This window comes from Mustela lutreola, chromosome 1 (assembly GCF_030435805.1).
Source record: "Mustela lutreola isolate mMusLut2 chromosome 1, mMusLut2.pri, whole genome shotgun sequence".
NCBI lineage: Eukaryota > Metazoa > Chordata > Mammalia > Carnivora > Mustelidae > Mustela > Mustela lutreola.
The window spans coordinates 226,651,759-226,677,475 of NC_081290.1; the positions used below are offsets into that span (position 1 = coordinate 226,651,759).

The 25,717-nt window shown below is 47.8% G+C and overlaps 1 protein-coding gene and 1 long non-coding RNA gene across 2 annotated transcripts in view; one reads left to right on the forward strand and one right to left on the reverse strand.

Moving 5' to 3' along the window:
- TENM4 (teneurin transmembrane protein 4) overlaps window positions 1-25,717 on the forward strand; it is a 721,609-nt gene that overhangs the window by 266,171 nt on the left and 429,721 nt on the right. The window contains exon 4 of the mRNA XM_059187848.1: window positions 21,044-21,140. The gene's annotated coding sequence lies outside the window, so the exon portion shown is untranslated. The remainder of the gene's footprint in view (window positions 1-21,043; window positions 21,141-25,717) is intronic.
- Window positions 1,936-10,853, reverse strand: LOC131840243 (uncharacterized). The gene is made up of 3 exons (XR_009357293.1): window positions 10,772-10,853; window positions 5,635-5,690; window positions 1,936-2,407 (listed from the first exon to the last, which is right to left on the reverse strand). It is a non-coding gene; the product is annotated as an uncharacterized LOC131840243 (long non-coding RNA).

Genomic DNA, 25,717 nt, shown 5'->3' on the forward strand with positions numbered 1-25,717 from the left:
CACTAGAACTTCTGAGTTATCAGAATTCCATATCTATCTATCTATCTATCTATCTATCTATATATATATATATATATTTTTTTTTTTTTTTACAGATTTTGGTATATTTTGGCAAACTGGCCTCCAGAAAGATAAGTACTAGATTGGCCTGTGTGCAAAGCCCTTCGAGCCCAAACCTTCTGGGGTAGGTATTCAAGAACTTTGATGAGGAAAAGAAAGAACAAGATAGAGATTGCTTTGGAATCAAAGATTGATATAGATGTGGACAGTGTATTAATTGGGGCTCTGGCAAGAAACAGTGGCAGTTCAAATGAGGTGGTTCAGGAGAGTGCAGTGAAGGGGCTATCCTTTTTTTTTTTTTTTAAGATTTTATTTATTTGTCAGGAGAGAGAGAGAGAGCATAAGTAGGGGGAGTGGCAGGCAGAGGGAGAGGGAGAAGCAGACTGCACACTGAACAAGGAGCCTGATGTGGGGCTCACAATCCCCTGCTCGAAGGCAGACCCAACCAAATGAGCCCCCCAGGTGCTCTAAAGGGGCTATTTTTTTAATTAAATTTTAAAATTTTTTTAATAAACATATAATATATTTTTAGCTCCAGGGGTACAGGTCTGTGAATTGCCAGGTTTACGCACTTCACAGCACTCACCATAGCATATACCCTCCCCAATGTCCATAACCCCACCACCCTCTCCTGACCCTTCTCCCCCCAGCAACCCTCAGTTTGTTTTGTGAGATTGTTTCTTATGATTTGTCTCCCTCCCAATCCCATCTTGCTTCATTTATTCTTTTCCTACCCCTCAAAACCCCCATGTTGCATCTCCACTTCCTCATATCAGGGAGATCATATGATAGTTGTCTTTCCCCAATTGATTTATTTCACTAAGCATAATACCCTCTAGTTCCATCCATATCATTGCAAATGGCAAGATTTCATTTCTTTTGATGGCTGCATAGTATTCCATTGTATCTATATACCACATCTTCTTTATCCATTCATCTGTTGATGGACATCTAGGTTCTTTCCATAGTTTGGCTATTGTGGACATTGCTGCTATAAACATTTGGGTGCATGTGCCCAGAAGGGGCTATTTTTAATGTGTGACAGAATTAGAGGCAACCAGGAAGCCTGGTGAAGCACCCTAAGGCTAACAACAGCTGGGAGATGTGGCCACCCAAGGCCAGAAGGGTTCGGAGAGGGAGCAACCCCTGGGACCTGGACGATAGCAGTGGCTGCATTGTAACTGTAACAAAGGGCTGTCCCCAAAGAGTGATGCCCTTGCACACAGGCCTGCAGCCGCTGCCAACCCACAGCACAGCAGAGAGGTAGCCCAGTGAGTAAAATACCCCAGCCTCATTCTGCTCCTAACTTCAACCTCCTGCCAAGACTCCCATTGGCTGAGCACACCTGGAAGCCAGAGGGAGGCCCACTGATCCAGGTTAAACAGTGGCCTCCCAGGGCACTGAGCAGGAGGGAAAAGGGTGGGAAGGCTCTGGATGGGCACACTGAGACCTCTGGCTGGCACAGCCCTAGACCAAGGCATGGACATCGGTCTTTTCAAGTCAGGGTCTGAAGGCTGAGGGAGCGTTGGATTGAAGAAAAAGAAATTAAAGATAGTAAGGGAACAGAGTCACAATTCCAGCCCTGTCTTTTGGCTATTGTAGGAGTATCAGAGATGGAGGTATGAGTCAGGAAACCTCTCCCCCGAGAGCATCATGAACTGAATTTCACATTGGCCACCTCTTGCAATCCACTCTCAGCAGAGTTTCTCGGGTTTTCGGTAGCACCAGAGTCTAGAACAGACAAAGGGAGGATGAAGATGAGCCAGGGTGTGGGGTGGGGGTGGGGAGGGGCGCCAAAGCAAGGCGATCTTATGTAACTTACATCCTTATGAAAACGCATTTTGCTTTTATTTTAAGGCATGCTATTTATGAATTCCTTAGGAGGTTAAAAAGCATAAGAGATGGGTTTTTGATGAGATGTCAATAGAAAAATCTCTTCTCTCCTGGAATAACGGCGCTGTTGTTTTGGCTTGCTGTTTTTCAAAAAAAGGCCATCTGTTTTCATCAACATCAACAAGAATCTCTAGCCACCTTTTCCCTCATAACCCTCCGTCTCTTTGCACAAATGACAATATTCCCTTCGTGATTCATTCCTGGAGACATTCTTCTGGGCTAAATGTTGCTACTAAATTTGTCCTTGAGTTTTCACTGGGAGTACCACATGATCCTTGCTCAGCCAGCCACGGTGCCATTTCAGCTTTCATTTCCCAAGCCCCAGATTGGCATTCCCTGGGGTGGCCAGTGGCTCCGGACCAGGCTTTTATGCAGTTGGTTTCTTCTGTGTTCTCAAGGGGATGTTTGAGGTCTTCGAGGGAGCCCAGTAAATAGCACTCCTCCTTCCTTCCACCTGAGTCAGATTGGGAGACAGATAAAGGGTGACAGATGGAAGCCAAAATATCATGTTTATTACTGGTAATGAATAAATTCCCTTGTGAAGAGAGCTGGATCAACTTGGTCATTGGATCCCAGATTAGGCAGACTGCCCCACCTGGTCATGGACAGTGCCGGCTGGGGACAGAGGAAGAGCCAGCCCTGGAAAAGTAGAAATAAGTGTTGCTAGCTACCAAGAGGAAGAAGGGTGAGGCTTAACCTGGCATACTCGGTTTGTTCTTCCTCAGCTTCCCTCCAGTATAACTCACTCCACTACCTGTGAGTAAAGGGTCAGAGAGAGGCCAGGAGAGTCACTAACGGGACTCCCTTTCTGTGGAAATTAGTATCAGAATTAGAACAAAGTTTCCCTTTGTTCACATAACATGGGTTACAGTGGCATTGGTTACACAGAAGCTAAAAGACGTGCCTTGCATGAGCCTAGTAGTTAAAATACACTGAGCAATTTTTGTTGACTTTGTGTGTTCATTCACTTAATGAATAGTTACCGAACAAAGACGGAAGGCCAAGGGAAGGAGTTTAGCTTTTTTATTCTTGGTACAGCAGGGAGCCGCTAGAAGATTCTGAGCAAGGGAGAAACATGATCAGACTTACACTTTGGAAAAATTACCCTTATTGCCTTTTGGAGAACGGCTTATGAGGAGGACAAGTTGCAGACATGGAGAGATGGATTAGGAGGCTTTCTCTGCTGTCCAGGTGAGAAGTGATGATGTCTGAGACTAGGGTGAACACCGAGGAGAATGACACAAAGGGACAAGTGGGGGATATCCTGCAGATAGAGTTATCAGGATTTGCTGATGGATTGAAGTAAGGAGGGAGAGAGGAATTGAGAGTGTGCTGCAGTTTTAGTTGAACGACTGAATGGATTAGAGATAAAATAGACAGGGAGGGACAGGTGTGGGTTGAATGAGTGATGGTGTCCCCGGGCTGCCCAGGCTCTTATGGAGGCTTGCGGTGGGCTGATCGTACATCCCTGTTTGTCTGGGCCAGTCCTGGTTTATACCTGCTGACCCAGCATAATGATTAAGATGATTAAGAATGCCTCCTTTTAGGGGTCCTGGGTGGCTCGGTCCGTTAAGCATCCACTTTTGATCTCTGCTCAGATGTTGATCTCATGGTTGTGGGTTCGAGCCCTACATTGGGCTCTGCACTGGGCATGGAGCCTACTAAAAAGGAAAAAAAAAAAGAAAAGAAAAGAAAAGAATGCCTCCTTTCACCCTCAAAATTGGCCTGCTTTGGATAATTAAGTACCTGGTCACTCAAGCCTAGAAAGAATTTTGAGCTAATAGAGAAATATTGGAAATGTGCTTTGTCATGTGAAAAACAGTGTATAAATGAAAAGCATCAATCAGCATTTGTTATGTTAATGAAGATTTGTCCCAAAGCCGTTCTTCTTTGCTCATGAACTTACACAGTTATTTTAGGTGACCTGCCTCTGTTGCCTGATTCACCTTCCGTGCCCCGTCTCTCCCACCCCTAGAAGGGGACTCTGTTCATGAATCCTCCTCCTTCCCTCGTCCTTCTCCCCTTCCCTGCTCCAGCCTCTCCCGCAGGTGCCAGTGACTTCTAAAACACATACTGTGTTGCCCTATGGGGGCTCTCCATTTGAAGGAACCCAGTGGTTCATGTTTTTAGAGATCAAAGCTTTGTGAAGTACTACACAGTGGGTCCCTGCTCTAGCACTTTGTCTTGGCTGGTTCACCTCAAGGAAGACTTAGTCTTATAAAACAATCCTCGCTCGTCCTGGCTCCCGGAGTACTTTGTGGAAATGAAAATACCCACTTTGCAACTGCCTTCCCTTCTTGAAAATGTCTAAATATACAGTGGTGCCCACAGAGGCTTTTGCATTTTACACAAATGCCACGGCTCTGTATGTGTGCAGGGGGAGGCATGTCCCAGTTTGGAGATGGACGTTTCTAGGTGCCCAGGTTGTGGTCCCAGCCCTTCCCCTTAGTAGAGCACCTGCAAAACACTCAATTCTCACCTTCTCGGGTCTTCATCTCTTCACTGTAAAATGGGGGAGGGGGTCTCTTCCCACTTTGTCATTGCTTCCAACTCACTGCTGGTTTTCATGAGGTGGCAGGACAAAGAACTGCCCGATCATGATGCTTGTGGACCTAGGAGGGGATTATGGCACCGTCCTTATTTCTCAAGCCAAATTTGACCTGACGTGAGCCTTTACACATGACTGATGCAAATTGGTGTCACTCTCTGATGGCCCCTCCCCTGCTTCCTCTTTCCAAAAGACCCTGAACCAAGGACATTTACACAGTCTGTGTGATGTTCATCCCAAAAGGTCTCTCAGACTTTTGAGTGTTAATTTGTGTTACTTTGCTAGGACTGCTAAAACAAAGCACCGGGAACTGGCTTACATAACAGAAAGTTATTGTTCGGAAGCCAGAAGTCCAAAAGCAGGGTGTCCTTAGGGCTGGGTCCTTCTGAGGTCTGTGACGGAGAGTGTGTTCCCAGCCTCTCCCCTGGCTTCTGGTGGTTAGCTGGCATCTTCGATGTTCCTTGGCTTCTAGAAGTATTGCTCCAGTCTCTGCCTTCCCCTTCACATGCCATTCGTCCTGTGTGTGTGTGTGTGTCTGTCTCCAGATTTTTCCTTCTTAAAAATACACTGGTCGTATTGGATCAGGGGCCCACCCAACTCCTGTACAACCTCCTCTTACCCGACGACATCTGCAATAACCCTATTCTCAAGGTCACATTCTGAGGGGCTGGGGGTTGACTTCAACATCTGAATTTTGGGGGACACAATTCAGCCCATAGGAGCTGTTTTAATGACAGCCCACTGTTATGGTTAACACCATTTTGTCTCACAGACAACCCACTGGCCCAAGGCCAGCTGTCCAGTGCTGGACTCCCAATGTGACAAAGTCTCATTTGTCCAGCTTCCAACTCAAGGGCACGTGGTTCTTAGAAGGAAGGGAGTCTTCTTTGTGCTAACTTCTGCCTCGGATGTTCCTCACTAGACTCTGGTGATCACTAGGACCCTTAGCAGCACCTCCAACCCTGACACTAGCAGGGTCTCCAGATCTCAGAGGTGTTCAGAACAGCTAAGCGTGAAGAGCTCCTGGGAATGCAGTAACGCCAGCCAACTCTCTGTAGGGGCGAAGATGCTCAGACCTTGGACACAAAGTCCTGTCCCGTTCTTCCCTGGAATGGGGTGGGGGGAATACTTACATTTATTTCAAATTAATGTCAAGGTCTTCTGCCTTCTCAGTCCCCTGCCTTCCTTGCTGTAACAAAAGACAAATACATACAAAGGGACACAGGTTGTTCCTCGTCCTAGGCCGGGCTCTAATGTGTACAATCGGCAAATGTTTACCGGGCAGCTACAAAGCGCTGTATGGAGCCCCGCATTTGCAGTTGAACACTCCACTGTTCTGCCCTCGGCTGATGGTGAATGATCCAGATTTTAAGTAATCGTTTGACACCCCATCTGCCAGAGAAGAGATGTGGCTCACCCAAGGTGCGACGCAACCAGTGCGTGTCAGAGTTAGAACCAGGGTGGATGTCTCCCAGCTCCTTGTCTGTATAAAGTCTGCGTGGCTTTCCACCCGGGGGGTTGGGAAATTCTGAATACGAATGTCTTCTGCTGCCTGGTGGGCAATGCCTTTGCCCTGGTCTCTGACTACGGGGGCGCTGGTAGTGGCTTGTGGTTACGTGTTGGCCTCATCCATGTTCATGTGGGAGGGAGCGTATCCCATGGCCTGATACTGGATCTTGTAAAGGAAACCATCCCGGAGAGCCCGAGCATGACCAGAGATTTGTTAAATTAACAGTCTCTGGGGGAGTTTCAGTAACTGCAGCAGAAATGTGCTGATTAAAGAGACAGCTTGGTGGAAGGGGGAGGCCTGGGAGACCCTGCTCCGAGTCCCTCTGTCCATGTCCCTCCCTCCGTTGCCTCTGTGCTCTGGCTTTGTGATGCTGAACAGGTTACTCAACGCCTCTGAGCTCCAGTGCCTCCCCTCTCGTGACCCACTCAGTGCCAGGGTCAAGGAGGGGAACCAAGCTGCTTCCCAGTTGCTGCTGAGCCCCAGAGCCTGGCTTCCTTTCCAAATGCACCAGTGTGTCTCTTATCTCTTGCCATGTAACAAACCACCCCAAACTCAGTGCTTTAGAACAACTCTTCATTTTTGCTTCCTAGTCTGTGGGTTGGCTGGGCAGTGCTGGTGAGCTGCCTGAAGCTTGGCGGGGCTCATTCATCCACCTGAGGTCAGCCTAGGGTGACAAGCCCTCCCCATCTGCCTGGGACTGAAAGGCCTCTGTGGGTATGAGACATTCAGTTTTAAAGTCTGGGGCAAAAGGGAGTGAGGAGTGAGTTGGTCACCCTCCATCAGCTGGTAGAAGGGCTGAGCACTGATTGTCATCTGGGGCAGGGGGAATATGCGGGAGGGTGACCAGGCATGTGCCTTGTGTGGTCCAGTAGACTGCCCTGGGCTTGACTGCCTGGTGACTGAGCAAACCTCTAAGAGAGCAGGAAGACATGAGCTCAGAACTCTCTCACAATCACTTTGCCTCATTCTGCTGTTAAAGCAAGTTACGAGGTCAGCACAGCTTTAGCAGGTGGGAAAATGGTCTCTACCTCGTCATAGGAGCTGCAGGTCACCATGCAAAGGGGTGTGTATCCAAGGAGGGCAAGAATCGTGTCAAATTTTTAATCAATCTACTGCAAGCACTAAGAGCCCTGTTTTCTACAGCATTCAGACTCTGTCTCTGCTAGCCCCCAGGATACCACCAGGAGCCTCAAGTGTGCCGATACGGCAGAGCAAGCTTAGGGCCTCCCAAAGACTCTCCCCTTTGTGTCTTGCTTTCTCTACCATCTCCTTAACCCTAAAAGGAATACCCTTCCCCTTTGCCTGGCCAGCTCTCCTCTTGGAATGCAGCTTCATAGTCACTTCCTCCAGGAAGTCCACCCTGACTTCCCATGCTGGTTTAACATACCCTTGCCCACCTGGGTCAGCACCCCATGCTCCCACGGCCCTCTGCTTCCCTGTATCACAGCACTGATGCCTAGTACCAGCACTGAGGACTGGGAGCTCCTTGACTCCAGGGATGGTTGGACTTGTCTCTGCCTCCCAGCACCCCACAGAGGGCATGGTGCAGAACACATGTTCCAAAGTGTATGCCTTAGAGGTGGCTTGAGGTCACAGCTAATTAAAGGCCCAGCGTGAATGGGAGCTCAGGTCTCTTGAGCCCCAGAGTCATTGTTCTGCCCCCTTCTCAGGTGGGCCCCATTTAGCAGTAGACGTCAGCATCATCCTGCCCTCATCTGCCAGGCACAAGACAATGATCTAACCCTGGTTCCAGCTCTGCTAACTGGTTTGTGCTTTTTTGGGCCTTGGCACTGTCCAGGGTGAGATTCTGCACACACAGAACAACAATAATGACGTGGTTGTCACTGGGGAGGTCAGACCTGCCTCCGGCTCTCCCTGCCAGGGTTGGGAGACTCTCCTTTCAGAATCCCTGCAGGTACCCAGCCTTCACACTGGGCCACAGGCCCTGTGGACACAGAAGGAGCCTGTTTGGGGAGGGGGAGCATCAGGCCATCCTGGATCCTCCTCCACTCGTCTCTGACCTGGGCCCCACCCCAAGGCTCTGTCTGGATCCTGACCACTTCCCCTCCTGCCTGCCCCGTCTTCTCCACCCACAGCCCCCACCCTTGTGCCAGCCCTGCCCCTTCATTTGAGCATTCAAGCAGCCTCTAAATGCTCACACATCCACCTCAAAGTCAGCGTGTGCTTTCGCGTGTGCTTTCAAATGCAGGAGAAGGCAGTGATGAAGAACAAAATTCAGGAGCCAGATGGCCCAGCTTCTGCCGCTCCCGGCTGGGTCGCCTGGGGTAATTTTCTTAACCTCTCTGAGTCTCCTCATTTGTCAGTGAAGATAATGATAGCACCTCTGTCTTAAGGTATGGTTCTGGTTCTGATTCTCCAGTGTTGCCCAAGTTAGGCAAACCTGGGTGCCCCAGGCATTTCCTGGCCTTGCGGCTTGGACATGTGATTTCAACTCTTTGAGCCTCAAGTTTCCACATCAGTTAAAATGGGTTTATAGCATAGGATTGTGGGGAGGATTGAGTGGAACAGCACCAGGCCCAGAGCCTAGCATACAGTAAGTGCTCGACGGATGTCCCTTACCTTTTCCTCCCAGCCGACCTGTGCTGTTGGGCCAAGAGGAATTCCGCCATCCCCACAAACAGGGGCTTAGCCATGTGAAAAGCGGGCTTATTCACAAGATTGAACATGCTGTGTTTACCCAGGGTGTGACGTAGGAGCCCCCAGGCAGATGGCCCACATGGGCCTGCATAGTCTACTTGCTTTTCCTGACACACACGTCAAGCCGCAGAAATGGTCCCATCAGACCTGAAGAGTCAGCCAGTCTTGTGCGAACATGGACCATGGAATCCTCACACAGGCCAGCAGTGACTTGACCATGCTGTACGGCTTGGCCTGCTGAGGGGCCGACTAGGACTGCTTGAACCCGGAGCCCCCCCCCCCAGGACGGTGGCTGACACCGCAAAGCTAGGAGAGACACCTTCCAAGGCCGGCTAGGCTGAGCCAAGAAGCCCAGTGACCTCACCAGATGGGTACCTGAGCAGCCAGTAGGGCTGGGGGAGGACTCAGCGGGGGCTCCAGGTCCTGTCTCCTCTAGATCATTACCCAGGGGCTTTGCCATTTCATCTCTTGGACACTTGTTTCCTCGTCTGCAAAAGAGGCCCATGAGGACTAATAAATGTAGTGAGTGCTGGGATTCCCGGGGAGCAGAAGACAATCCCCACCTTCCTGGCCCACCTTCCAAGTTCACTGAAACACAGAGGAATCAGATACAAAGTAACAGGAGTAAAACATACATGGCATTCTCAGTACAAGTTAGGCACAAACATGTACCTAGCACTTACTGTTTAGATCAGTGTTCTCAGCACTGTTCTGAGCGCTTCACAATATAATTTAATCCTCACAAGAATTCTATAAGGTAGGTACTGTTATTATCTCCACTTTGTAGATGAAAGCACCAAGGCACTGAAAGTTTCATCAATTCGCCGCAAATCACACAACTAGTGAATGGCCGAAAAGAACAGAATGCTGGGTGGTCTGGCTTCAGAGGCCATGACCTTGAACAGTCCACGGCACCAGTTACACTTGAAAGCATACAGCAACTTTAGATCTGTAGCCAGAGGTGCTTGCTAGCCCCTAAGTTACCCTAGAATTAGACAGGCTGTCTAATTCAGGAAAAGAGAGGTTTGTTTCTGTAGGCCATCTGGGGGGCATAGGGGCAGGGGGTAGGGGATGTGAGGCAGGTCTGGTTCCATCTTCCAAATCCACCTGTCCCATAGCTGCCATTCCTCCAGAGCACCTGTTGGTTTTCTAGCTCTGCTGCAACAAACCTCGGTGACTTAACACAACAGAAATACATTCTCTCCCAGTTCCAGAGACTAGAAAGTTCCGAATGCAGGTGCAGTCAGTAAGGTTGGTTCTTTCTGAGTGAAACTGCATCCCATGCCTCTCTCCCCGCATCCTCGGGATTCCCGTGCTGTGCACTCCTCCAGATTCTGCTAGACTTCTCCCCTTGGCCTCGTGGTGCCCTTTTTCATCCTCTGCAAGGATACTCTCACTGGATTTAGGGACCACTTTAATCCCATATGATCTTATCCAGACCTTTACCTTAATTACATCTGCAAAGACCCTGATTCCAAATAAGGTCAAATTCTGAGGTTCCCAGCACACATGGATTGGGGGTGGGGGGAGGAGGACGCTATTAAACCACAGCAGAGAGGATCATGTGAGGGAGCAAGAGAAGCCACGAGTGTTCCTCGAACAGCAGTTTTTCTGTAAGGAAACATGATGCAGAAGATCGTGCCATCTTAGTAGGTACTGGCTTGGCTCCTTTGTGATGGAAAGTAAAACAACAGTGGCCTAAACCTAACAGATGCCTATTTCTCTTGCACATAAGAGATCGAGATGTTCTGCATCACAAGCTTCTGCAGGAACTGAGTCTTCTTCTGTCTTATGGCTCTGCCATGCCCTGGGATATGCCCCCAATCCCAAAGACAGACATGGCTCACTAGAGGGCAGGCAGGCAGTGAAACAGGAAGTGGAGAAGCTTCCTTCTAAGAGTGCAACCAACGCCTCCGCTCACCCCCATTGGCCAGAACTCAGCTGGTCACCCCTAGCTGCAAGGGAATCTGGGAAATCTAGTCGTGGCTGAGAGGTCATGTGATCAGCTACATCTCAGGGGATTCTGTTTACTAAGAGAAAGACAGGGAGATCGATCATTGAAGGACGGCTAGCATAAAGAATAGGAAGCCCCTGCTTGGCACCTGGTAGGTGGTCAGCAAATTGTGATTTTGATCTTCTGCCGTGACATTGCTAATAACATCTCTTCTCCTTGGCCTCATGCCAGTAAATCTCTACACTTTCCATTGACCCTGTCACCTATCACCATAGTAACTCAAACGCAGACCGATTATGACTTCATATTCTTGAGACGGTCCACTCCTTTTCATACTCCTTAACTTGGCTCACAGAATCTGCTGCTCTCCCGGCCTGCTTCCCTCCCTCCCAGCTCATCCGCAGTCTCCAGGTTACAAAGCCCTGGAGTAGGGCGGCTTTCCACATTCCCTGTAGCTCTGGCTGCCAGGAATCCTCTGTGTCTTGGAATCTGAACCCTCCGGGCACGGCATGTTCTCCCCATGCCGAGTGGTTGCCTTCCTATATGCTGGAGGAGTTTATGGAAAGAATTTTCTGGCATTAGAGGGTGAAAGTCAAAACAGTAATTATAAGAACATCTGTTCCTGAGTGGAAAGCGTATCATATCCTCTGCACACTAGGACACATGCCTGCACTGTTCAGCAAGCTGGAGGTTGAAATGGAAGAGAATGTCCTGGGAGTGGGGACTAATGGACCCAGCCAGGATGGAGGCTGGGCTTCCTGGCAGGAGGCTGTGCTGGGGAATGGGGAAGAGCAAGGGTACGGGATGAGGAGCTGGGTGAGTGAGTACAGGGCAGAGGGAGGGAGTGACGGAAGGGAGGAGTGATTGAGTTGATGAGTAAATGGAGAAATACATAAATAAATAAGTTACTGATTAAATGAATGACTGTGTGGTTCTGGGTAAATGAAAAAGCAAAAATTTAAGGAAATGAATAGGCATGAATGAATGAATAAATGAATGAATAAGTGAAGAGCTGAAAAGTAATGGATGGAATAAGTGGTTGAGTGGATATATGATTGAGCCAGCAGCTGAATCACTCTTCTGGGAAGACAGGATTGGCAGCAAGACTGGAATTATGCGGCAGCACTGGAGCCTGATGCAGCTGGAGGCCCAAGGTCAGGTTCAACCATGCTAGCTCCTAGCTAGCACAGCAGAAGCAAGGCTCAAAGCCTGGCTGTCTTGTACCCAGCAGGTGTCTGTAGCTTCCTGTGCTTTGGCTGATGTGAATTTACTTTGTGGGGGAAAAATGAACCTTACCTTCCAGAAGAACCTTACCAAAATTGTCTGGTGCAGCCAGAAAAGCTCAAGGTTCTATAGGTATTTTGTGTTTGTGGATATGATTCCAAGGTAGATTTTCCTACTTTGGGCTCTGCACATTGCCCAGCAAATTTGCAGAAAGTCCTGAGGAGGGACTAGATGAGGCATCCAAGGATATGGGTGCAAACTGCCCAGGGTGCAGGAGGGCCGGATCCCTGGGTCCCTTGTGAGCTGAGAACAGCCTCTAGGAGCAGAGGGAAGCTGTGAAGCAGGCTAGTGTTGGGTTTGTTGGTGGGACAAGTCTGAGATGAGCGCCTTTGACTGTTTCCCCTGGGCCTGGCCTAGTTAGAATGTTCTGCTCTTAGTTCATTTCGGCCATGCTTCCTGAGGAACTTGCTGGCTTTTCAGTGCTCTGGATATAATAATGGAAATACATGGTCCTGGGCCTCATGGAGTTCAAAGCTGTGGGGCCACCAGACAAGCCCACCGTACACTAGAATGCAATTATGGTGGCAAGCAGGGGACTCTGGGAGCCCAGAGAGGGGACAGTCAGAGAAAGTGTCACAGGGTGGCTGGCCTGGGGACAAGATCTTGGAAGAGGGTCAGAAGTTAGAGACAGTCCAGGCAAACAGACAGCATGAGCAGAGTCATAGAGGCATGAAAGGACAGTGAATGTTGATGAAATCCATAGCTCTGAAAACTGCATGGCTAGGTAGCGGGAAGCGGTCCCAGAAGGCAGGTGCTAGGTCTTATTCACCCCTGCAGCACACCACTGAGAACAGGGTTCCAGGTGCTTAGAAGGTAGTAGTAACCATTTGTTGGATGCATGCAGGCAGGCATGAAGGTGTGAAAGAAGAGAAAGCAAAGGAGCAGGGTTGTGGGGGTGGGGGGAGGTGGAGAGTACAGAGAGGTCAGGGGTTTACTCCAAGTTTGAGATCTGTACAGGGGGAGCAGGTCCACGGCATGGTGGGTCTGGGGGTGGCATTCCCAGGCCAGCACCTGGCCCACAGTTAGCTGTATAGGTATTCTAGATAAATGGACGAAGGTTGCAATCTGTGAGTAGGTTCCTGAATTTGTATCAGAATAAGACAGATGAGACTACATCACATGAATGGTGGCCTGGTCACTCCTCAGCCCTTCTTTGGTAACTGATTATAAGCTAGAACGGCCTTTTATAATGATCTACTACTCCCACCCTCCTCTTTTATTTATGGGTGAAAAATCTGAGGCTCAGAGAAGAGAAGTGGTTTGTCCTTGTGCCTTTCATTTGATGGGATTTACGTTGTCCTGTTGAAGTCTGAGGAGCCCAAATTCTGTTTCTTGCACCTCCACTAACTGTTTTCCTCATGGACATGAGTGATCTCTAAGGTCCCTCCATGTCCTCCCCTCCTATCCATCTCATTCACTGGACAAATACTCAGCGAGCATCCCCCATGTCGGGTTTTGCATCAGGGTCTATAGGGGAGACTAGGGAGGAGGACCCCCTACGCATGCCCCACCCGGGTCCTCCACCAGATCCCATTATCTCAACTCCTGGAGGGTGATTTTTTTAAACTGCTTATCTATCTGCCATTCCCCCTAACTCTAAGCTTCTCGGGGGCATTCTTCATGTTTATGCTGCCTTAAATTCTTTCTGCAGCAAGGTGAAGAGTTGATGTATATATTAATTAATGTATAGATTATTTTTTGTCCTTTGTACCCAAAGCATCTTGCCCAGGTAGGCATTCGCTGGAGATACTCATTGGAGACAGCTCAACAAGCAGATACTCTCACAAGGGTGAGAACCACCCCAACAGGGGAAGCACAGAGGCCATGGAAGCTCAGAAGATGGGCTCGGACCTAGTGAGAGGCTGAGGGAGGCTTCTGGAAGGAGGTGACCTTCTGCATCTTCCAGAACAGGTGGAACTACTCAGAGGACGTTTAGAGGACAGAGAGAAAGGGCACAGCGTGTACCAGGTGCCTGAGGCCTGAGAGAGCCTGACCCACTTGAGGTCTGCTTGGGACTCCTGAGGATGCCAGAGGCACACCCTTCCCACCCCCCACTCTGTGACTCCTTGGTGGGGCATGTAGTACCCACAACAAGTGGGGGGCTCAGTATTGCAGTTTTCTGTGCTGGCAAGCCCCAGCCCATAACCTCTGCCACGCACGCACACACACACACACACACACACACAGGACTCTGTGAATGGGGCTGGGGTGCTGGCTTCAGCTACAGTGGCCAACTCTGGAGCCACTGTACTGACCACCCCTGGCCTTTCTGGGCTATGCTATGAGCCAGCCTTGGTTTCTGCAGGGAGGGCAAGTCAAGCTATTCACCTGAAGCTCACCACTTGTGGGGACCAACTTACAACCATTTTTACAACTTAAACCTATTTTTTTCCTTTAAGTTCACTGAGTCCCCTAGCAGGCAACCTGTAGGTAGGCTGGGTTGGCTGGAAGTTGGTGGATGGAGAGGAGTGGCAGAAGTCAAGGAACCCAGTCAAGAGTCAAGTTCAGAAACTAAATGTGACCCAGATGCACATCTGCCTGCTTGTAACCCAGATTTCAGGAAGAAAGCTGAGCCCAAGATATTCTTAGAGTAGGAAGGAGAGAGGGAGGGAAAGGCAGAGGCAAGCAAGCTAGCAAACTCTGCTTAGAAACAAACATCAACTATTATTTAAACATCAAATATTATTAGGGAAAAAAAAAAGGCAGGTTTCCGGAGCAAGCACTCCAGAATCTATCTGGATAGGTTGCTTTTGCTCTGGGGTTAATATGAGGAAATAGCATTCTTAAGCACCCATATTAACCTGTCTGCTGTTCTATGGACTGTGGCAGCTGCATTTTACATCTTAATGGCTAACCATTTATTTCACACACACACACAAGCTTTTTCTTTTCTTTTTTTTTTTTTTTTTTGCCATGAACCAGCTACTCAAGCGTAGAAGCTTGAGTTTCAAGGCAGAAGCTCCAAGTAGGCTTTAAGTGGGTTCCTCCAGAAGCCCCCACTGTGTGCCCCTTGCACTTACGCAGATCCTCTGGCTGGCTGCCTTTTGTAGGTACCCCTCTGGCTTGCCCTTCTAGCCCTTCCTCTGCGTTGTTGTGATCTCTCTGCAGAGAAGAGTCACTCTCTTAGATAACAGTGAAGCCATAGTGGCACATAAATATATAGAAGGGTCCCCTGTGCACAGAAAAAGCACGAGAGCAGAGGAAGAGGACCAAGCTGACCAGCTTGGACAAAGAGAAGGGATGTGACCTCAGTCAGCAGAAGAGGGTGACCAGTGATCTTAAGAATAGCTACACTTACGTACCCACCACCTGCCTGCCTTTGTTCCAGGAACTTTAAATGTATTATTTAATCCTCACAATAACTCTTAGGAGGTAGGCATGATCGTTAACCCTTTTGAGGTTAAAGAAGAAACTGGGGCACAGAGAAGCCAACTCAGAGTGATACAGCTGTGAATGGAGTGGCCAGGACCAGACTGAGTATTCTGGCCCCAGAGTCCATGATCTAAAACCTGTGCTCTGACAAACCTTTACAACCAAGAAGTATTTATTGAGCACTTGCTACACGCCAGGCACTGCTCTGGCTACTGGGGATATGTCAATGAACAAAACAGATTATTTGATTGGCCACTAGGTGCCTGACCCCCGCCCCCCAAAAAACATCTCCTGGTGAAAGAGGCAAATTGCCCTATTCTAGTGGGGGAGCAGACATTCATCAAACAGTGGTTCAAGTAAGGATATCATTACAAGTGCCCTGAAGAACGTGGAGTAGAGGAAGCTGTTCCAGCCTGAGGAGCAGAAGCAATTTTTCCCAGAAGTGACCCTAAGTCTACACAGAGACATAAAGCTGGAGGAGGTGACTCCTAGAAGAGGAAGTGGCATTTGCTCCAGGAGTATGATGGCCCAAAAGATGACTGCTTTGCATGGAACTCAGGAAACAGGGGGCAGGCCGGAAGATGGGGTCAGCACTGTGGGCTGGAAACAATGTAGAAATTTCATGTTTGGTGAAGTGTAATAGGAAGCTCTTGAGGGGCTGGAATAGAGTAACATATCCTTTAGGGTTTGGCACAGTTTCCAAAGCTTTTTTCACCTGCTCTTTGTGGTCTGAAGTTCAGTCTGGTAAAGCGGGCAGGTTTAGGGTCCTTGTTCCAGCCTACCAGGTCAGATCGCTGAAGTGCCTCCAGAACGATCACAAAGAATTGGAAGAGTGAGGATGAGTCTCCAGGTCTTTCTGCTGCAGGGGCTCCAGAGGCTGGCGAGGGAGGCAGAGAAAAGACAGGAGGTCCCGTACATGGCGCCAGCACGGGTGACATGGGACAGCTTAGGGCATGTGGGGAGCTCACAGGGAGACTGTGACGTGGAAGGGTCTGGTGCTGTGCCTGGCACACAGTAGAAGTTCAGGGAATGCCCCTGCCTCTTCTTTCAGCTACGGGAAGCAGGGCTTTGCTTTGGCACCCCGGCTGGTCACCAGCTCCACCTTCCGTGTTGGGGCGTGTTCTCACAGACATCAGGCTGGTTTTGGTGCAGTGCACGAGAGAGGAGACAAGTCGCACGTGTTCCTTGCCCAAGACAGGGTCCCTGTTTTCTAGTTCTGGAATGCTGTGCTGAGAGATCTTGCAAAAAGTGAATGGGCTTGCCTCTGCCTGGACTCTGCAGAGGAAAACTCGATAAGACTGTTTCCTAGGTTTGCTGCTCCCTTGCCCCTGCTCCCTACTACGATATCCTGGGATGCTTCGGTCCAAAAAATTCCTCATCGAAAGAGCTTCTTTGGAAATGTATCCGTCTAGGAAGGATCACTAGTACTTACTTACAAAGCCCTTTTCACACTTTTTTTTTTCATTGAATTCCTGTAATAATCTGGCGAGGTAACTACCTATTGATCAACATTTTATGAAAGGGACTTGAAGTGGTGGTTGTTCACATCACACAATAAACCAAACCCAAACACAGGTCTAATGTGACCCCGGGGTTGGTCTGCTCGCAGCTGTGTCATGGCATCCCTCTTGGTGCTATCCTTTGATACTGCTGTCTGCACAGAGACATCACAACAAACTTTCCCTGCCTTTGGGTTTTCCTGCTCATTGGAGGGCTGATTTTGGACGCCTTCCTGATCACTAGAAGAATGAGCAAGGACCCTCTTGGGGGCCGTATTCCAGAAGCCTTGCTTCATAGGGAGCCCAGAGCTCAGAGCTGCAGTCTTTTCTCTGGCACGTCCACCGGACATGGGCAGATGGATGCTGGCCAGGGTTAAAACTGTGGCATTCGAAGAGGGCAGAGGAATGTGGCTGGCTCCCAGCCTCTTATTTTCCCATTCTACTGGAAGGTCGTGTTCATTCGAGCATTTAAACCAAAAATAAATTATTGTAATCCATTTGCTAATTATACCATGCTGAAGTTCTAGACGCTGTAAATTACAGCCCTGATATATCTAGATGAAGTTTCTGGGAGTTTATTTTTAGCCATTCAGAAAGCACTCAGTTTCCTAGAGTCTTCATTTGCAAGTCTAGGAGGGGACAGGGAAAATGCATCTCCACAGTCCTTCTTGCCCTGTGATTTGGACTCTGCCCACCTCTGGAAAAGCCTGTGGTTGTAGTAGCGGATCCTGAAGCCCTGTCTTCAAGCCCTGACTCATTTTGTGACTATAGAAAATAGGATGTGTCCAAGCACGGTTCTTCCCTACCTGATTCATCCTGAAGAATGCCAAAAGCCACCATCCCAACATGTCTGTGAATCATAGAATATGTGCCTTCAGAAGTCTTGGGTTCAGGGGAGGTATGCTTCCACCCTTCTGATACTTATATCCTGGGGGGTGAAGATAGGAAGGATTTTATGTTTATTTATCCCCTGCTTTGTACATAAAATGCTGCTGGGTGCTTGCACATGGGTGATTTTTGGATGGCTTCCCCCATTCAAGGTCAATGACATCCTGTTTTGGTCATCAGTCACTCATGAACCTTTGTGTGCCAGGTACTGGGCTTGGTCCAGAAAACATCATGAAGGTACCGTGGTTGGGACTCCTAGGTCCCACAAAAGACCAGAAGGGAAAGGGAAAGGAAAGCATGACATCAATATGTTGAATTGCCTTTTGAACTGTGCCTTTTGGCCACAGATGATAAGTCACCGAGTACTGTCAGAGATATACCAGACATATATTTGCTTGTTGGGGGAGGAGTATCGGGGACAGCTTCAAGGATGGAGAGGTACGCGAGCTGGGCTTGATGTAGAAATTGGATTTAGAGATGTGGGGGTTGGGTAAAGGAAATCAGCAGACCTGGTTTGGTAACCTTGGCAACTACCCTGGCCACATCACAGGGATGGCTGTCCCTGACCAGTCAGCAATCACAGATGCCTAGCAGAGCACATTTCTTCTCATACCCCATGACTTCCAGCAGTTTTCCTCCAATTGTGACACAAGTCTATTTTTTCAGAGGGTGAACGTAAAAAATCCTTTGGAACAATTTCTTTGGATGCTTCTAGTATCTAGACTTCCGGATAAACAATCTTTCCTGTATTTATGTAATTCTTGGGCAGATGGATGAGTGTGTGGTCAGATGGATGAGGGGACAGTTTGGTGTCCTTGCAGAACTGCCACAGCAATTAACTGGGTGTGCTTGTGGGTAGCTTTAGGGGAAGAGGGACATGGCAGCTGGGCCCTGAACAATGTACAGAAATTCTTCAGCGCACAGTGTGGAGAAAGGTCCTGCCATTCCAAGAGGAGCCACGTGGAAGTGTGGAATGCATGACACGGTAGGAGATTGGCCAGTCACAGAGGCCAGGGTATAGGGGGTATAGGGGGTAGGGTGTGAATGTAGTGGCAGAGAGCACAGGCCTCGAGTTAGACAGATGGTGGTTTGAATCCCAGCGCTGCCACATCTAGTGATGCTAAGTGATCTTGGGCAAATTCCACTTCTTTTCTTAGCTTCTCTTTTCTCATCCGTAAAAGAGAAATATGAATAATGCCAGCTGTTGTGAAGATTAAATGCACTAAAGTAATGTCTAATACAGTGATTGGCATACACTTAATTTGTACTTAATACAGGGTAGTTTATGGTTCTTATTTTATTGAAACAACTCTCATTAAATTATGAAAATGCTGGTTCAAACCACCGAATTTAAGGAGGGAGAGAAAAGGGAGCGCTCTACTCTTTTACATTTAAGGAGGAGGCAGTGGAAGGAGCAGTAGCAGAAGAGAAAGAGAAAGCCCTTGGAGGAAAACAGGGGAGCAGGAAGGTTTCCAGCGGATACAGTGATCCCGCAGGCGGGGAATGCAAAGAGGCCACCACAGGTGGAGAAGTCTCTGGAATTGGCAGCAATAACATTGTTAGGATGCTAAGAACATTCTGGGAATGGTGATTTGTGGGGCAGAGGAAGTAGTAGTTTGGATGACTCTTGGGAATTCTCTCTGGAAGGAGAAAGAACTTGCAGTGGGATGGGGCAAGGTCATAGGAAAGGCTTTGTTGGATGAAGGCTGTTTGAACTCTGCACAGTGTTTCTCTACCTTTCCAAACCCAAGCCTCCATCTGATAGACATTAACACCAGTGTCCCCTTCCAGATTCTGATATTCTGGCCCCCGTGACGCAACGCTTATCTTCAGCTCCTTTTGGGCATCATATCTGCCAAGAAGGTCTTGTCTGGATTGACTTCTAGTAGTTGTATTTTTAAAACAGTAGGGATTTAATGACTCCCTTGGAATGGAGCCAGCAGGCGAGAAATAATGTGGGCAGGGAGGGCAGTAACAAGGGTAGATCTGAGATCACACCAAGCAGGTGTGAGGGAGGAGGGAGGCAATAAGGAGGCATCCTGCAGGGCTGGTGTGGAGGACCGAGCAAGGAACCCCACCAACTGGTGTGTGTCCCCTCTCTAGGTGGGTCCTCACTTCCACCTGCCCAGGGGAACATCTCTTGGGTCAGTCGAGAATAAGAAACCAAATGGCAGATGTGGTCATTGCTTGGAAACTTCAAATGCTCTGTAACTCTGGGGTATCATTATTAATAGTGTTATAAGCAAGAAATAGTACATCTAGCTCTCTTTCTCATGTGTTCTCTCCATTTTTGTCTGCACAGCTTCTAGGTCAGTAAGTGTAATTCTAAACGGCAGGAGAGAATGCACATGGATTACGCACATGGATTGCGCACATACCCTTTTACAGATAAGGAAACAAATGTATGTGGAGGTTAGAAACTAAACTAGCCTGGATAACACCCAACAGCTGGGGAATACATGTTCTTTCCAAACACACATGGAACATTCACAATTGGCTACATCCTAGGCTATAAAATGCATCTCAATAAATTTGAAGGAATCAGCAGCCTCCGGCTCACATTCTCCTAGCACTGTACCGTTAAGCTAGAAGTCAATAACAGAAAGATGAGTTCAAAATATAGAGACAGAGAGAGATTTACAAAAACACTTCTAACTCACTCATAGGTCAAGGAAGAAATGATAATAGAAATTTAAAAATACTTGTAAGTGAATGGTAAAAGAAATATTAAATATCAAAGTTGTGGAATGAAGCCAAGGCAGCACTTAAGGGAAATTTATGACCTTGAAATGCTTGTATTAGGGAAGAAGAAGGGCTGAAAATTAATGAATGGGCTAAGTATCCAATTTAATAACAACAGTAAACATAAATAAATAAGATAGCCCAGGATTACACAGTTATAAGTGGTAAAGACAGGATTTGAATACACACATGGCTGTCTCCAAAGCCCTCACTCTTTCCACCATACCGTGAACCTTTCTGTGTGCTGTTTTCCATAATATGCCCAGTGCCTGGAAATTCTGCGTCTCCCTAAGAGTCAAAGAGATGAGCCTGTAGGGTAAACTCCCTGCATCAAAGGTTGATGATAAAATCCCACTCATTTATTCATGTATCCTTTTACTCATTCAGTCATTAAATATTTATTGAACATTTGCTATGTGCCAGGCACTGTGATGGCTACCTTCGTTGCCTTTCCTCTGAGTGCTCAAGAACCAGTCTTCCCCCTGGGGCCAATGCCTCCACTGCTGCCGCCCTTCCCCCACCGCAGGCGCTCACCCACCTCCCCCGCCCCTCAAGCTGCCTGAATCTTCTCTGCTGCTTGTCAGCACAGCATCCTCATCAAAAATGACTGATTTCTCTCTTGTCTCTTTCAACAGGTAGACTGAAATTACCATGTGTCCAAATTAAAATTGCGTACTTGAAGAATTATTTGAAGGACTATTCTTAGACCCATTTAAGAAGATTTAAAGAAAAGTGAGTTGGTTTTTGTTTTGTTTTGTTTTTATACTTCAGAGGGTGTTCATGATCTAAATTAGTGTTATGGGTGATTTTTTTCTCTACCTCTTAAATATGCGTTAATAAGTAGACTTTATTTCCACTTATTTTATAATACCTTTTGTCCCCTAAGAATGATGAGCACAGGGTACAAGATTACTGCTTGCCTTCCCTATAAGAGTTTAGTGCCTTTCAAAAGCTTATGCCATCTTAGAGATGAAAGGGCCTTAGTGCCATGGGCCATTCGTTAGATGATAGATAGATAGATAGATAGATAGACAGATGACTGATGTAGATTGTAGATATTTGGCCCATGCTTGGAAACCTCCAGGTACTGAAAATAAATTTGTTATTTCCCCACATTTAAGATTTTTTAGCATTCTTCCATAATCTGGATTTGAAATCCACGTTTCCTCACAATGCCAAGCCTCTCTCTTACTGACTAGACAGTCCTAGAACTGGTTGAAGACAAAGATCATGTTTTGCCTTGAGACCTTTTCTTATTCTTTGTTCCTTCAATAATAATTTGGTTTTATGAGCTATTCCTGCCCTGGTTACCTTCTCTCCAATACTATAAATGTCTCCTTTAAAAGGTATGCCTGGAACAGACAGAGCTCTACTAGTGTCCTTTGTCCTGGGAGATCCATGAGGACTGAAGGGAAAGAAACCCAAGTCCAGACTTGGGTTGCAGACCTAGTTCTGCTCCTGCTGAGCTCTTAGGAAAGTCCCTTCAACTCTGAGCTTGGAGAACACAAGGAGGGTAGGATAAGAGGTCCAAAGATGTTGTTCACCTCCATATGAACATTTCTGTTGACTTAGAGTAAGGAGGTGGCTGCTTCTCACTATCCCGGGCACTGGCACGAGTCAGGGCTCAGGGATCAGTGGGACCTGGGTCCAATTCCAGTCTTATCACTTACTGACTTTGAGCCCATAGACTTCTCCTCCCTGAGCATCCACTTCCTCGTTTGTGAAATAAGGATATTAATGCATGTGGCATGGGATCTGTGTGAGCTGTGCTAGGATAAGGTACATGAAGCACTTGTTACCTGGCATGTAGGACGTATTCAATAAATGCCAGTCCCTATTCCTATTATAAGTAGTGGTGGAGCTACGCTTGTTAGGAGTAGGGGAGAAGTGTCTACATCCTATAAATATTCATGCAAACATAAACTTAACTCTGGGAAGTTTATGCAATTCATACTTGGAATGGGAAGGATCAGTTGTTCTGGAATATATTGTCAAAAAGGAAACTTTTAAGGTGGGTCCGAGGACCTACACAAATTCTTCCAACCTCTGGCTGCTGCCACCATCTCAGTTTTGGACAACAAAAATTGCTGTCCCCAGGAGAACAGGACAACAAAAATCGCTGTCCCTTAGACCCCCACCTAGACCTTGAGACTCCTCAAAAAATTATGTGTGTTCAGAGTGGAAAGGGATTTAGAAATTAAGTGCATACACATACTTTGTATTACTTGTACATTCTGGGAAATTCAATACTGTGGAAATCAAGAGGGTGAAACTCTGATGAGCTGAGTGAGCATGGAATGAACTGGTAGAGTCCAGCCCACAGATTTCTTGAGTCGAAGAGCATGTGAATATGAGTGTGCATAAAAGTCTGTGTGTACTCACACATGTGCCTGTGTGTCTGCTCGTGCGCACAGCTGTGTGTATGAGAGAGAGAAAGAATCGTTGGATGTGGTCACCACGCTACAGAGTGACTGGCTGCCTGAAAGGAGAATAACATAGAAATGAAAACACAAGCTGTGGCATCAGTCAGCCTCACTCTGTAACTGCCCACCTGGGTGACCTTGACCACATTTTTAACAAAAGTGCCCATCTCTGCCTTCATGGAGCTTGAAGTCTATGATGGACAAGTCTACTCTGGGGGGTTGAGAGTCAGCATAGCATTTACCCTTCACACTGGACGAGTGCCTACGATGTGTGAATGCCCTTCTTTTGGGATTCATGGAGTTTATCAGTTTAGGGAAATTTATTTGACCTGTTGGATTAAAGGAACTTGCTGAGGTATCTTAGTGCTACTCCCCCAAGGTCCCAGAGCCTTCCCCCAAAGGTCCCAGGCCACTCCTGTAAGATCCTTGTCACCTTCCCTAAGGTCCCAGACCACTCCCCTAAAGTCTGGGCCTCCCCACCAAGGTCCCAGACCACTCCCCCAAGGTCCCAGCCACCTCCCCCAAGGTCCCAGGCCACTCCCTCAAAGTGGCAGGGCTACTCCTCCAAGGTCCTTGTACCTCAGTGGATCAAGAACCCACATGGGTGAATACATCCTCTAGCCTTTCTAGAAAGGCTAATTCCAGAGGTGTCCCACACCTTGGCCATCCTGAGCCCGCTTCCTCCACCTGGATTTGGGACTGGCAAATCTTAAATTCAGAACTGGGAACTGTGTTGTCATTTAATGCGTGGAATAAGGATTTATTTCTTTAATTTGGAAATTAAATATAGCCAACATGGCTTTTATTCTTCAGATACCTACTGACCTTCAGAAAGCTACTGACCAGTGGGTGCCACTGATTAGAAGTGCCCCTTTCAGGGGTATTCAGACCCAGGGAAGACTACACTGTCCTGGTTTATGGGGTTTTTCAAATTGTATGTTGTCCGACCCATTAGGGAGTCATGAAATTCATTTGGTGCTTCAAGACTGTCATGTATTAAAGTAAAACAGAGTAACCCAGTAACTCATAGAGTAAGTGAAGATATGTACTTTGTATATATTCAGTAATGCTCCTTTATCCAAAACAGTTATAGTGGGAATAATGGAAAACTCCCACAAATCAGTAAGAAAAAGACAACCTAATAGGAAAAAGACAGAAGATTCAAACACAAACTTCACAAATGAAGATAGCCAAAGAGCCAAAGAGCATATGAATACATGATCAGTTCTCAGAGAATTCCATAGTGACCGACTACGGTGAATGCACAAGAATAACTAAAATGAGGAGGGTACCTAATACAAGTGTTGCAAAGATGTGAAGCAACTAGAACTCTAAAGGGCTAGTTGACAGGGGATTTGCTACAGTGACTTTGGGAACGTGGCAGTATCCGCCAAAGCTGAACATGTCCATACCAATGCTTCATACCTGAACACACAGCCGTGAGGTGTGCGCACTCCTGTCCACCACAAAACATGGCCAGTGGAATGGATAAATGGTGGTTTATTCACCCAACGAAATATTGTGCACAGCGGAATCCATGACCCTCACACACATAACGTGGAAAGAAAAAGCCAGGCATTAGGAACCTTTCCCACATCTCTATAAAGTACAAAAACAGACAGAACTAATCAGGACTGTTGGAAGTGAGGTCAGCAGCTCCCCTTGGGGGAAGAGTTGGTGAATGGGAAAAGGCAAGAGGGGGTTTTCAAGGTCCTGGTGATGCTGAAGTCTATGATGCCTGAGCGCTGGCTGTGTGGGTGTCTTCAAGTGCGAGTATTTATCTCATTCGTCATGTATGACGGGTACACCCTGCTCTCTTACAGCGTGCTTCAATAAGTTTATAAAATGAATTCACAAGTCAAAATTTATAAATGAACATAAAGGAATAGAAAACACAGCAGGTGGTGAGGGTAAGCATCCACAGAACGTAAGTTCTCTGTGTGTACTGTCTGTATGTCTACATTGCATTGCGATGTTGACTGTATTTCTTACTGGGAGTCCCAGCCCAAAGTCTTGAGAGCCACTGGTGTCTGAAGACCCTGAGGCCCAGAGAAGCTGAAAATTAAGAACAGAGCTAGGAGGAGAGCAGAGCTGAGAAGATGTCAGGTCTCCTCCTGCTGATTCCGTGTCTTTCCTTTCCCTGCCAGTCGGTGGAATGGTGCATTCTGTTGAGTAGGCTCCGTCTGGCACCCTCATCTCTGGGAGGCAGTCCTGTGCTTTCTGTCCAAGGGGAGCGATTGTTTTTCCACCCACAGACGGGCAGAGTCTGAGGCCCAGCCACCTCTGCAGGGGCCTGGCTCCAGCTCCCCGAATTCCTTCCCGCCTCTTTCCTGCCTCTTCTGCCTGATCGGCTTCCCTCAGAGCTCCGGAAACATCACTGCACTCAATCGTGTTTTCATTTGTGTAATGTGACTGTTGTGCCAAAGCTATTTTATGGTTGTACAAGTTGGAAAACTGTGAAGAAAACACACTGGGAGAAGGGGATCCAACAAGGCATGCTTCGGTCCTGGCTTTGTGCTTTTCTTTTGTTACGAAGTGCAGAGTCCATTCCGCCAACCTCTCCTGTAGGGTCTGCGTGTTCCCAGCCTCTGAGGATATCCCATTTGCAGGATGCAGCCCTGTCCTGGCCAGGCAGAGCTTCACAGAGGAGGGAAATGTTCTGTGGGTTTTAAGAGGTCCAGTAGGAACTCACACAGGGCCTGGAACCATCTTAAATAAGAGGGTTACATCACATCAGCGCCTTTCCAGCTCCTTTGACTAGGATCCCCAGTAGGAAATACATTTCTGGACACACACCCCTGCACACAGGGAGATGGGTGTGGTTTAGGAGGGGATTGCCCAGATCTCCCCGGGAGGGGCATCTGGCCCAACCTCTGGGACAGGTAG